We start from the raw sequence: 13,239 nt of genomic DNA, 5'->3' as shown, positions 1-13,239 counted from the left end.
TGTGTTTAAACACATTCAAATGGACTCAAAGTCAACACACTTTACTTCATGGCTTCATCAACACTAGTACACACTTGTGTTCATGAAGTACTCGCAGAAATACTCGCAGAAATACTCACGAATATTAGAAGTATTGTTGCAGAAAACTGTCAGAAGCTCAACAACATGATTGTGTAAAAGAGCAACACAAACGTGACAATAGTGTGTCCTCGGGCTACAGCTCGACACACTAGCTCACGTCACGTGACAACACACGCTGACGACACAATCAACACAAAAGATTTACACAAAGTTCGACGCGATCGATTGTCACTGTTTTGTCAACAAAGATTGTCAATAAAGTTAATTCCACGAGTGAGGAGCGAGCTCTGCGCATGCGCGCCGCCACAGGTAGACGAGCACACCTGAGGCTCTGAAGCTTCTTCTCGTGGAACTCGTTGAACAAACATCAGTTCGACACGAACTTCTTCTGGAGAAGATCTTCTCACCTGCAGCAGAACTTCACGGTGCGTTCAAGGACTCCTGGTTGAAGATGTTCAGAAGCTCCTCTGAGGACCTGCAGCTCCGATGATGATGATGATGATGATGATGAAGATGAAGAACTTCAGCTCTTGTGGTCACCTGTGAGCGCGCGAGCCCCGCCCTCACCTCTTCCGGCCCCGCCCTTCCTCTCCGGGCCCCCGTGGTGCGTTCAAGGGCCGCTGGAGACTTTGAGTTCAATTAATCAAGTTTCATTGATCAGATTCTTTATCGTAGAAATACTTTAAAGTTATATTTATACACGTTCATCTGAAGATTGAATCATTTAGAGACGATATAAATGTATTATTTTACAAACGTGTACTTATATATGTTTTATTTTACACTCATAGATTCTACTTGAAAATATGACTTTATTCTCCACGAGGAGTTAAAAGACTATTTTTATTTAATTCTATTTAACAGGATTTAGAATCGTTAGAATGACGCAAATTTAAACTATTATTATATATTATTATAATTATATATATTATATAAACAATTTCCCGAAGGAGACCTCCTGAGGATCAATAAAGTTTTACCTTACCTTACCTTTATTATTATTAATTCAATGATCTTCATATAAATCAACATTATTTTCATTTAAAAATAATAAAGTATTATTTCATTGTCTTGAATCAAATATAAACAATAAATACAACTTTTTTTTATTTTTATTGTTCAATAACATATACTTTTCCATTTGTGTTTTAAACTTTATTGTAAGTGTTTCTATTGTGCTGTTGGATTTAGCATTGTTAGCATGTTGCTAATGTCAGAAATACAATAAAAATGAGGATTAAACACATGTAAACGTTTTAAAACTATTTTTTAATTTATATAATTGATTACAACAAAAGCATTTAAGTGGATTTATTGGATTAATATATATATATTTTAATATATTCATATATATTTCTTCAGAACATTGTTGGTTTTTACACGTTTATGAAGATGAGAGTGAATTAGGGTCACACGCACGCGCACACACGCACGCGCACAGGAATGCGGCGCCGCGTCTGTACCTGCACAGGTGGGCGTGTCTCACCTGCACGAGTCCTTTAAAGGAAACATGAAGCTGCGAGATGTTGTTGCGGGAGCGGACGTGACGTCACCGGGGGTCTGAACACCTGAAGCTAATCCAGCCAATCAGGAGCCTCCTCTGTCCTCGTCCATATATGGTCGTGTCTGTGCTGCGGGTTCGAATCCCTGGAACATCAAGGATGCTGTGACGTGTGCAGACACGAACACACTCGTCCATCACGACTGTCAGCTGCACACGTGTCAATAAAGTTATTTTATCAAATGACAAGAGCGTCCGAGGCTCGCGGGCCACACAAGGTCCTGTGAAGCTCATCCATGGACCGTTTTTAAATGTTTGTATTTTTATACGTCAGTGTTTGTTTTACTTGATTCATTATTACGTTTATTTTATTCATCTGTTTATTTGATTCTATCTTTTCTAAACCGTCATAAACACAAAAAACATAATTAAATTAATTATTTATTTTAATTAATTAATTAATAAAATAATCCTTGATGTCAAGTTTCTGTTCTTAAGAATTTAAAAGAGAAAAGAAAGAGTTTGTTAAATAAAACATGAGGTTGTCTCCAGCAGGACAGAAGTGAGAGGTTGTCTCCAGCAGGACAGAAGTGAGAGGTTGTCTCCAGCAGGACAGAAGTGAGAGGTTGTCTCCAGCAGGACAGAGGTGAGAGGTTGTCTCCAGCAGGACAGAAGTTAGAGGTTGTCTCCAGCAGGACAGAAGTGAGAGGTTGTCTCCAGCAGGACAGAGGTGAGAGGTTGTCTCCAGCAGGACAGAGGTGAGAGGTTGTCTCCAGCAGGACAGAAGTGAGAGGTTGTCTCCAGCAGGACAGAGGTGAGAGGTTGTCTCCAGCAGGACAGAAGTGAGAGGTTGTCTCCAGCAGGACAGTGAGAGGTTGTCTCCAGCAGGACAGTGAGAGGTTGTCTCCAGCAGGACAGAAGTGAGAGGTTGTCTCCAGCAGGACAGAAGTGAGAGGTTGTCTCCAGCAGGACAGAGGTGAGAGGTTGTCTCCAGCAGTACAGGGATGAGAGGTTGTCTCCAGCAGGACAGAAGTGAGAGGTTTTCTCCAGCAGGACAGAAGTGAGAGGTTGTCTCCAGCAGGACAGAGGTGAGAGGTTGTCTCCAGCAGGACAGAAGTTAGAGGTTGTCTCCAGCAGGACAGAAGTGAGAGGTTGTCTCCAGCAGGACAGAGGTGAGAGGTTGTCTCCAGCAGGACAGAGGTGAGAGGTTGTCTCCAGCAGGACAGAAGTGAGAGGTTGTCTCCAGCAGGACAGAGGTGAGAGGTTGTCTCCAGCAGGACAGAAGTGAGAGGTTGTCTCCAGCAGGACAGTGAGAGGTTGTCTCCAGCAGGACAGTGAGAGGTTGTCTCCAGCAGGACAGAAGTGAGAGGTTGTCTCCAGCAGGACAGAAGTGAGAGGTTGTCTCCAGCAGGACAGAGGTGAGAGGTTGTCTCCAGCAGGACAGAAGTGAGAGGTTGTCTCCAGCAGGACAGAGGTGAGAGGTTGTCTCCAGCAGGACATAAGTGAGAGGTTGTCTCCAGCAGGACAGAGGTGAGAGGTTGTCTCCAGCAGGACAGAAGTGAGAGGTTGTCTCCAGCAGGACAGAGGTGAGAGGTTGTCTCCAGCAGTACAGGGATGAGAGGTTGTCTCCAGCAGGACAGAAGTGAGAGGTTGTCTCCAGCAGGACAGAGGTGAGAGGTTGTCTCCAGCAGGACAGAGGTTGTCTCCAGCAGGACAGAAGAGACAGGTTGTCTCCAGCAGGACAGAGGTTACAGGTTGTCTTCAGCAGGACAGAGGTGAGAGGTTGTCTCCAGCAGGATAGAGGTGAGAGGTTGTCTCCAGCAGGACAGAAGTGAGAGGTTGTCTCCAGCAGGACAGAGGTGAGAGGTTGTCTCCAGCAGGACAGAAGTGAGAGGTTGTCTCCAGCAGGACACAGATGAGAGGTTGTCTCCAGCAGGACAGAGGTGAGAGGTTGTCTCCAGCAGGACAGAGGTTGTCTCCAGCAGGACAGAAGTGACAGGTTGTCTCCAGCAGGACAGAGGTGACAGGTTGTCTCCAGCAGGACAGAGGTGAGAGGTTGTCTCCAGCAGGACAGAGGTGAGAGGTTGTCTCCAGCAGGACAGAGGTTGTCTCCAGCAGGACAGAAGTGACAGGTTGTCTCCAGCAGGACAGAGGTGACAGGTTGTCTCCAGCAGGACAGAGGTGAGAGGTTGTCTCCAGCAGGACAGAGGTGAGAGGTTGTCTCCAGCAGGACAAAAGTGAGAGGTTGTCTCCAGCAGGACAGAGGTGAGAGGTTGTCTCCAGCAGGACAGAAGTGAGAGGTTGTCTCCAGCAGGACAGAAGTGACAGGTTGTCTCCAGCAGGACAGAGGTGAGAGGTTGTCTCCAGCAGGACAGAGGTGAGAGGTTGTCTCCAGCAGGACAGAAGTGAGAGGTTGTCTCCAGCAGGACAGAGGTGAGAGGTTGTCTCCAGCAGGACAGAAGTGAGAGGTTGTCTCCAGCAGGACAGAGGTGAGAGGTTGTCTCCAGCAGGACAGAAGTGAGAGGTTGTCTCCAGCAGGACAGAGGTGAGAGGTTGTCTCCAGCAGGACAGAGGTGAGAGGTTGTCTCCAGCAGGACAGAGATGAGAGATTGTCTCCAGCAGGACATAAGTGAGAGGTTGTCTCCAGCAGGACAGAGGTGAGAGGTTGTCTCCAGCAGGACAGAAGTGAGAGGTTGTCTCCAGCAGGACAGAGATGAGAGGTTGTCTCCAGCAGGACAGAAGTGAGAGGTTGTCTCCAGCAGGACAGAGGTGAGAGGTTGTCTCCAGCAGGACAGGGATGAGAGGTTGTCTCCAGCAGGACAGAAGTGAGAGGTTGTCTCCAGCAGGACAGAGGTGAGAGGTTGTCTCCAGCAGGACAGAGGTGAGAGGTTGTCTCCAGCAGGACAGAGGTTGTCTCCAGCAGGACAGAAGAGACAGGTTGTCTCCAGCAGGACAGAGGTGACAGGTTGTCTTCAGCAGGACAGAGGTGAGAGGTTGTCTCCAGCAGGATAGAGGTGAGAGGTTGTCTCCAGCAGGACAGAAGTGAGAGGTTGTCTCCAGCAGGACAGAGGTGAGAGGTTGTCTCCAGCAGGACAGAAGTGAGAGGTTGTCTCCAGCAGGACACAGATGAGAGGTTGTCTCCAGCAGGACAGAGGTGAGAGGTTGTCTCCAGCAGGACAGAGGTTGTCTCCAGCAGGACAGAAGTGACAGGTTGTCTCCAGCAGGACAGAGGTGACAGGTTGTCTCCAGCAGGACAGAGGTGAGAGGTTGTCTCCAGCAGGACAGAGGTGAGAGGTTGTCTCCAGCAGGACAGAGGTTGTCTCCAGCAGGACAGAAGTGACAGGTTGTCTCCAGCAGGACAGAGGTGACAGGTTGTCTCCAGCAGGACAGAGGTGAGAGGTTGTCTCCAGCAGGACAAAAGTGAGAGGTTGTCTCCAGCAGGACAGAGGTGAGAGGTTGTCTCCAGCAGGACAGAAGTGAGAGGTTGTCTCCAGCGGGACAGAAGTGACAGGTTGTCTCCAGCAGGACAGAGGTGAGAGTTTGTCTCCAGCAGGACAGAGGTGAGAGGTTGTCTCCAGCAGGACAGAAGTGAGAGGTTGTCTCCAGCAGGACAGAGGTGAGAGGTTGTCTCCAGCAGGACAGAAGTGAGAGGTTGTCTCCAGCAGGACAGAGGTGAGAGGTTGTCTCCAGCAGGACAGAGGTGAGAGGTTGTCTCCAGCAGGACAGAAGTGAGAGGTTGTCTCCAGCAGGACAGAGGTGAGAGGTTGTCTCCAGCAGGACAGAGGTGAGAGGTTGTCTCCAGCAGGACAGAGATGAGAGATTGTCTCCAGCAGGACATAAGTGAGAGGTTGTCTCCAGCAGGACAGAGGTGAGAGGTTGTCTCCAGCAGGACAGAAGTGAGAGGTTGTCTCCAGCAGGACAGAGATGAGAGGTTGTCTCCAGCAGGACAGAAGTGAGAGGTTGTCTCCAGCAGGACAGAGGTGACAGGTTGTCTCCAGCAGGACAGAGGTTGTCTCCAGCAGGACAGAGGTGAGAGGTTGTCTCCAGCAGGACAGAGGTTGTCTCCAGCAGGACAGAGGTGAGAGGTTGTCTCCAGCAGGACAGAGGTGAGAGGTTGTCTCCAGCAGGACATAAGTGAGAGGTTGTCTCCAGCAGGACAGAGGTGAGAGGTTGTCTCCAGCAGGACAGAGGTGAGAGGTTGTCTCCAGCAGGACAGAAGTGAGAGGTTGTCTCCAGCAGGACAGTGAGAGGTTGTCTCCAGCAGGACAGAAGTGAGAGGTTGTCTCCAGCAGGACAGAGGTGAGAGGTTGTCTCCAGCAGGACAGAAGTGAGAGGTTGTCTCCAGCAGGACAGAGGTGAGAGGTTGTCTCCAGCAGGATAGAAGTGAGAGGTTGTCTCCAGCAGGACAGAGTTGAGAGGTTGTCTCCAGCAGGACATAAGTGAGAGGTTGTCTCCAGCAGGATAGAGGTGAGAGGTTGTCTCCAGCAGGACAGAGGTGAGAGGTTGTCTCCAGCAGGACAGAAGTGAGAGGTTGTCTCCAGCAGGACAGAGGTGAGAGGTTGTCTCCATCAGGATAGAGGTGAGAGGTTGTCTCCAGCAGGACAGAAGTGAGATGTTGTCTCCAGCAGGACAGAGGTGAGAGGTTGTCTCCAGCAGGACAGAAGTGACAGGTTGTCTCCAGCAGGACAGAAATGAGAGGTTGTCTCCAGCAGGACAGAGGTGAGAGGTTGTCTCCAGCAGGACAGAAGTGAGAGGTTGTCTCCAGCAGGACAGAGGTGAGAGGTTGTCTCCAGCAGGACAGATGAGAGGTTGTCTCCAGCAGGACAGAGGTGAGAGGTTGTCTCCAGCAGGACAGAGGTGAGAGGTTGTCTCCAGCAGGACAGAGGTGAGAGGTTGTCTCCAGCAGGATAGAGGTGAGAGGTTGTCTCCAGCAGGACAGAGGTTGTCTCCAGCAGGACAGAAGAGACAGGTTGTCTCCAGCAGGACAGAGGTGACAGGTTGTCTTCAGCAGGACAGAGGTGAGAGGTTGTCTCCAGCAGGACAGAAGTGACAGGTTGTCTCCAGCAGGACAGAAATGAGAGGTGGTCTCCAGCAGGACAGAGGTGAGAGGTTGTCTCCAGCAGGACAGAAGTGAGAGGTTGTCTCCAGCAGGACAGAGGTGAGAGGTTGTCTCCAGCAGGACAGATGAGAGGTTGTCTCCAGCAGGACAGAAGTGAGAGGTTGTCTCCAGCAGGACAGAGATGAGAGGTTGTCTCCAGCAGGACAGAAGTGAGAGGTTGTCTCCAGCAGGACAGAGGTGAGAGGTTGTCTCCAGCAGGACAGAGGTTGTCTCCAGCAGGACAGAGGTGAGAGGTTGTCTCCAGCAGGACAGAGGTTGTCTCCAGCAGGACAGAGGTGAGAGGTTGTCTCCAGCAGGACAGAGGTGAGAGGTTGTCTCCAGCAGGACAGAGGTGAGAGGTTGTCTCCAGCAGGACAGAAGTGAGAGGTTGTCTCCAGCAGGACAGAAGTGAGAGGTTGTCTCCAGCAGGACAGAGGTGAGAGGTTGTCTCCAGCAGGACAGAGGTGAGAGGTTGTCTCCAGCAGGACAGTGAGAGGTTGTCTCCAGCAGGACAGAGGTGAGAGGTTGTCTCCAGCAGGACAGAAGTGAGAGGTTGTCTCCAGCAGGACAGAGGTGAGAGGTTGTCTCCAGCAGGACAGAAGTGAGAGGTTGTCTCCAGCAGGACAGAAGTGAGAGGTTGTCTCCAGCAGGACAGAAGTGAGAGGTTGTCTCCAGCAGGACAGAGGTGAGAAGTTGTCACCAGCAGGACAGAGGTGAGAGGTTGTCTCCAGCAGGACAGAAGTGACAGGTTGTCTCCAGCAGGACAGAGGTGAGAGGTTGTCTCCAGCAGGACAGAGGTGAGAGGTTGTCTCCAGCAGGACAGAGGTGAGAGGTTGTCTCCAGCAGGACAGAGGTGAGAGGTTGTCTCCAGCAGGACACAGATGAGAGGTTGTCTCCAGCAGGACAGAGGTGAGAGGTTGTCTCCAGCAGGACAGAGGTGAGAGGTTGTCTCCAGCAGGACACAGATGAGAGGTTGTCTCCAGCAGGACAGAGGTGAGAGGTTGTCTCCAGCAGGACAGAAGTGACAGGTTGTCTCCAGCAGGACAGAAGTGAGAGGTTGTCTCCAGCAGGACAGAAGTGAGAGGTTGTCTCCAGCAGGACAGAAGTGAGAGGTAGTCTCCAGCAGGACAGAGGTGAGAGGTTGTCTCCAGCAGGACAGAAGTGAGAGGTTGTCTCCAACAGGACAGAAGTGACAGGTTGTCTCCAGCAGGACACAGATGAGAGGTTGTCTCCAGCAGGACAGAGGTGAGAGGTTGTCTCCAGCAGGACAGAGGTTGTCTCCAGCAGGACAGAAGTGACAGGTTGTCTCCAGCAGGACAGAGGTGAGAGGTTGTCTCCAGCAGGATAGAGGTGAGAGGTTGTCTCCAGCAGGACAGAAGTGAGAGGTTGTCTCCAGCAGGACAGAGGTGAGAGCTTGTCTCCAGCAGGACAGAAGTGAGAGGTTGTCTCCAGCAGGACAGAAGTGAGAGGTTGTCTCCAGCAGGACAGACGTGAGAGGTTGTCTCCAGCAGGACAGAGGTGAGAGGTTGTCTCCAGCAGGACAGAGGTGAGAGGTTGTCTCCAGCAGGACAGAAGTGAGAGGTTGTCTCCAGCAGGACAGAGGTGAGAGGTTGTCTCCAGCAGGACAGAGGTGAGAGGTTGTCTCCAGCAGGACAGTGAGAGGTTGTCTCCAGCAGGACAGAGGTGAGAGGTTGTCTCCAGCAGGACAGAAGTGAGAGGTTGTCTCCAGCAGGACAGAGGTGAGAGGTTGTCTCCAGCAGGACAGAAGTGAGAGGTTGTCTCCAGCAGGACAGAAGTGAGAGGTTGTCTCCAGCAGGACAGAAGTGAGAGGTTGTCTCCAGCAGGACAGAGGTGAGAAGTTGTCACCAGCAGGACAGAGGTGAGAGGTTGTCTCCAGCAGGACAGAAGTGACAGGTTGTCTCCAGCAGGACAGAGGTGAGAGGTTGTCTCCAGCAGGACAGAGGTGAGAGGTTGTCTCCAGCAGGACAGAGGTGAGAGGTTGTCTCCAGCAGGACAGAGGTGAGAGGTTGTCTCCAGCAGGACACAGATGAGAGGTTGTCTCCAGCAGGACAGAGGTGAGAGGTTGTCTCCAGCAGGACAGAGGTGAGAGGTTGTCTCCAGCAGGACACAGATGAGAGGTTGTCTCCAGCAGGACAGAGGTGAGAGGTTGTCTCCAGCAGGACAGAAGTGAGAGGTAGTCTCCAGCAGGACAGAGGTGAGAGGTTGTCTCCAGCAGGACAGAAGTGAGAGGTTGTCTCCAACAGGACAGAAGTGACAGGTTGTCTCCAGCAGGACAGAGGTGAGAGGTTGTCTCCAGCAGGACACAGATGAGAGGTTGTCTCCAGCAGGACAGAGGTGAGAGGTTGTCTCCAGCAGGACAGAAGTGAGAGGTTAGAATAGAAAAGAATAGAATAGAAAAGCTTTATTCATCCCCAGAGGGGAAACACACTTTCACAACAGCGCAGTTTAAAAAAATAAAGTGCAAGGAAAAAAATAAAAATAAAAGAGATAATACAAAATAAAATAAAAAAGATCTTAAAAATATACAATTATTTACAAAATTAGAAATTTAACACTATTAACAAAATACAATAGAATAAAATAAAATAAAAATACAAACAAAAAAAGTAAAAAATAAAATAAAACACACAAGAGGAAAAACACACTACGGATTAGCATCAGGATATTTAAAGTAGAGAGTTAAATATCCTGACACCAGTTGGGATGAAGGACCTTCTATACGCTCCGTCCTACACTGGGGGGCCTGAGCCACTGAAGGAGCTGCTCCTCCACGCTCAGGTGCAGTGAGTGAAGAGCGTTGTCCCTGATGGAGGAGAGTCTGGAGAGTGTCCTCCTCTCTCCCACCTCCTCCAGCGAGCGGCCCAGGACAGAGCCGGCCCTCGTGACCAGCCTGTTCAGTCTCTTCCTGTCCCGGTCCGTGCTGCCTGCTCCCCAGCAGACCACAGCGTAGTGGATAGCAGAGGCTACCACGGAGTCATAGAAGGTCCTTAAAAGTGGTCTGCACACTCCGAAGGACCTCAGTCTCCCCAGGAGGTGGAGGCGACTTCGGCCCTTCTTATACACGGCGTTGATGTGTGTGGACCAGTTCAGTTTATTGTTGAGGTGAACACCCAGGTATTTGAAGCTGTCCAGCAGCTCAATGTCCAAGCCCTGGATGCTCACCGGTTGATGTGGTGGAGACTTTTTCCTGAAGTCAATCACCATCTCCCTTGTCTTAACGGTGTTTAAGCAAAGGTAGTTGCTCTCACACCAGTCAACAAAGTCCTTGATGACTGACCTGTACTCCAGCTCGCCCCCCCAGACACGCAGCCCACAATGGCCGAGTCGTCAGAAAACTTCTGGAGGTGACAGCTGCTGGAGTCATAGGTAAAGTCCGCCGTGTAGAGGGAAAAAAGGAAAGGTGACAGCACTGTCCCTTGAGGCACCCCGGTGCTGCAGATGGTCACCTCAGACCTGCAGTCCTGCAGCCTCACATACTGCGGCCTGTTGGTGAGGTAGTCCATCGTCCATGCTGCCAGCTGTGTCCCAACTCCTGCGTCCTCCATCTTCTTCCTTAGCAGCGCCGGCTGGATGGTGTTGAAAGCACTTGAGAAGTCAAAAAACATGACTCTCACAGTGCTACCGACGGCTTCCAGGTGAGTCAGTGCAGGTGCTGCAGGTAGATGACGGCGTCGTCCACCCCCATCTTTGGCCTGTAGGCGAACTGCAGCGGATCCAACGCAGAGCTCACCGTCGTGCGTAGATGGCGGAGTACCAGTCTCTCCAAGGTCTTCATCAGATGGGAGGTCAGGGCGACTGGTCTGAAGTGGCTTGGTTCCTTCGCGTGCACCGCCTTGGGAACCGGAACCACACAGGAGGTCTTCCACTGGACCGGGACCTTCTCCAGTTTGAGGCTCAGGTTGAAGATGTGTGTGACCAACTCACAAAGTTGATCAGCACAGTCTCTGAGCAGTCTGGGGCTGAGTCCATCTGGTCCAGCAGCTTTCCTGATCTTCAGTCGCCTTAATTCTCTCCTCACCTGTTCCGATGTAACAGAGAGAGGTGGCTGTGGGGGGTTGGGCAGCTGAAGTAGGGCGTGTTGGGGGGGAGAAAGGTGGCTTGGAGGTGAGAACAGTTGGGGGGAGGGGGCTGAAGCAGGGGAAAAACAGCTTTGTGAAGAGTGGGGGGCAGAGATGGAGGGGGGAGGGGGGCCCTGATCAAACCGGTTGAAATACTGGTTCAGTTCAGTGGCCCATCTTTGGTCTCCCCCTGCTGTGGCTCTGGCTCCACTCTGGCCATGACCTGAGATGTTCTTCAGGCCTTTCCACACATCCCTTGTGTTGCCCTGCGCCAGTTGCTCCTCCAGTTTCCTCTTGTATTCCTCCTTGGCCATCCTGATCGCCTTCTTGAGCTCTCGCTGGACCTCTTTAAGCTCCTCTCTGCTCCCTGAAGCAAACACCCTCTTCTTCTTGTTCAGCAGAACTTGAAGTTGAGGGGTCACCCATGGCTTGGTGTTGGCAAAGCACCGCACCTTGCGGGTCGGCGTGACGTTGTCCTCACAGAACTTTATGTAATCCGTGGAATGGTCATTGAAGGTGTCGATGTCATCACCATGAGAGAACACGCTCCAGTCTGTAGACTCAAAGCAGTCTCTCAGCCTCTCCTTGGCTTCATCATTCCACATCTTAACAGTTCTTTTCTGTGCAGGCTGTCTCCTCACCATGGGAGTGTATTCAGGTCGCAGACGTATCAGGTTATGATCAGAGCGGCCGAGGGGGGGCAGGGCGGTGGAGGTGTAGGCACTTCACATATTGTGTGAAGGTGGGAAGAATGGAGGAGAGTGAGGCTGATGTCTAAAATCCCCGTTAATGAGCAGGAGAGAGTTCGGGTGTTTGAGCTGCAGGTGCGACACTGAGGCGCTCAGAGGAATGTAAACAGTGAACACAATCACATGTGAGAACTCCCTCGGGATGTAATACGGGCGGATGCCCACCGCAACCAACTCTATGTCCTTAGTGCACACTTGTTCTTTAATGAGACGTAGGATCGCTCCATCTCTCATTAATAAACACCGCCACTCCTCCTCCTCTCCTCTTTCCGTCCATGTCCCGGTCCGCACGCACCATCTTGAACCCCTCCAGGGAAACAACAGAGTCTGGGATCTTCTCCGTCAGCCAGGTCTCCGTGAAACATAGAAGGCTGCTCTCCCGGAAGTCTCTCTGATGCCGGTCAGCAGCGACTCGTCCGTTTTATTCACGATCGAACGTACATTTCCCATGATGATCGATGGAATAAAGGAACCTACGTTTCTTCTCTTGTTTCATCCGACCTGCTCTGCGTCTTTTCTCTTGATTTCCACGGGAATCGTTCATTCGCTGAGAGAGATGTTGCGCAACAGCTGATCCCTGGTGTAACCAATAGACCTGCTGAGTGTCTGCCGACGGAGTTCCAAAAAGTGACGAAAATAGCAGAAAACCGTATGCAAAAGTTGTAAAAGTGGGTCTCGTTTTGTGCACAACGGCAACAAGATCCGACCACTCTAAAGAAAAAATTAAAAAGACGCCAAAAAAATGGAAAAAGTGTAATAAAAAGTAAGAAGAAAGAGGGAGCTGTTGTAACCAGCAGCTGCTCGTGCGGCGCCATCTTAGCCATAATTGTCTCCAGCAGGACAGAGGTGAGAGGTTGTCTCCAGCAGGACAGAGGTGAGAGGTTGTCTCCAGCAGGACAGAAGTGAGAGGTTGTCTCCAGCAGGACAGAAGTGAGAGGTTGTCTCCAGCAGGACAGAAGTGAGAGGTTGTCTCCAGCAGGACAGAAGTGAGAGGTTGTCTCCAGCAGGACACAGATGAGAGGTTGTCTCCAGCAGGACACAGATGAGAGGTTGTCTCCAGCAGGACACAGATGAGAGGTTGTCTCCAGCAGGACAGAAGTGAGAGGTTGTCTCCAGCAGGACAGAAGTGACAGGTTGTCTCCAGCAGGACAGAAGTGAGAGGTTGTCTCCAGCAGGACAGAAGTGAGAGGTTGTCTCCAGCAGGACACAGATGAGAGGTTGTCTCCAGCAGGACAGAAGTGAGAGGTTGTCTCCAGCAGGACACAGATGAGAGGTTGTCTCCAGCAGGACAGAAGTGAGAGGTTGTCTCCAGCAGGACACAGATGAGAGGTTGTCTCCAGCAGGAGAGAAGTGACAGGTTGTCTCCAGCAGGACAGAAGTGAGAGGTTGTCTCAAGCAGGACACAGATGAGAGGTTGTCTCCAGCAGGACAGAAGTGAGAGGTTGTCTCCAGCAGGACACAGATGAGGGGTTGTCTCCAGCAGGACAGAAGTGAGAGGTTGTCTCCAGCAGGACAGAAGTGAGAGGTTGTCTCCAGCAGGACAGAAGTGAGAGGTTGTCTCCAGCAGGACACAGATGAGAGGTTGTCTCCAGCAGGACAGAAGTGAGAGGTTGTCTCCAGCAGGACACAGATGAGAGGTTGTCTCCAGCAGGACAGAAGTGAGAGGTTGTCTCCAGCAGGACACAGATGAGAGGTTGTCTCCAGCAGGACAGAAGTGACAGGTTGTCTCCA

General features: G+C 51.0%; 1 protein-coding gene across 1 annotated transcript in view; it reads right to left on the bottom strand.

Annotated features, from left to right (window-relative positions):
* The window catches only part of LOC148087326 (myosin-9-like), a 33,727-nt gene extending 33,096 nt beyond the window's left edge, over positions 1-631 (bottom strand). Inside the window, exon 1 of the mRNA XM_087787063.1 lies at positions 489-631. The gene's annotated coding sequence lies outside the window, so the exon portion shown is untranslated. The remainder of the gene's footprint in view (positions 1-488) is intronic.
* Between the last annotated feature and the right edge of the window lie 12,608 nt (positions 632-13,239).

The sequence above is a fragment of the Callionymus lyra genome, chromosome 1 (assembly GCF_982586985.1).
Source record: "Callionymus lyra chromosome 1, fCalLyr1.hap1.1, whole genome shotgun sequence".
In the NCBI taxonomy this organism is placed as follows: domain Eukaryota; kingdom Metazoa; phylum Chordata; class Actinopteri; order Syngnathiformes; family Callionymidae; genus Callionymus; species Callionymus lyra.
The sequence above is the reverse complement of the archived record's forward strand: the minus strand, read 5'-3'. Positions and strand labels throughout refer to the sequence as shown.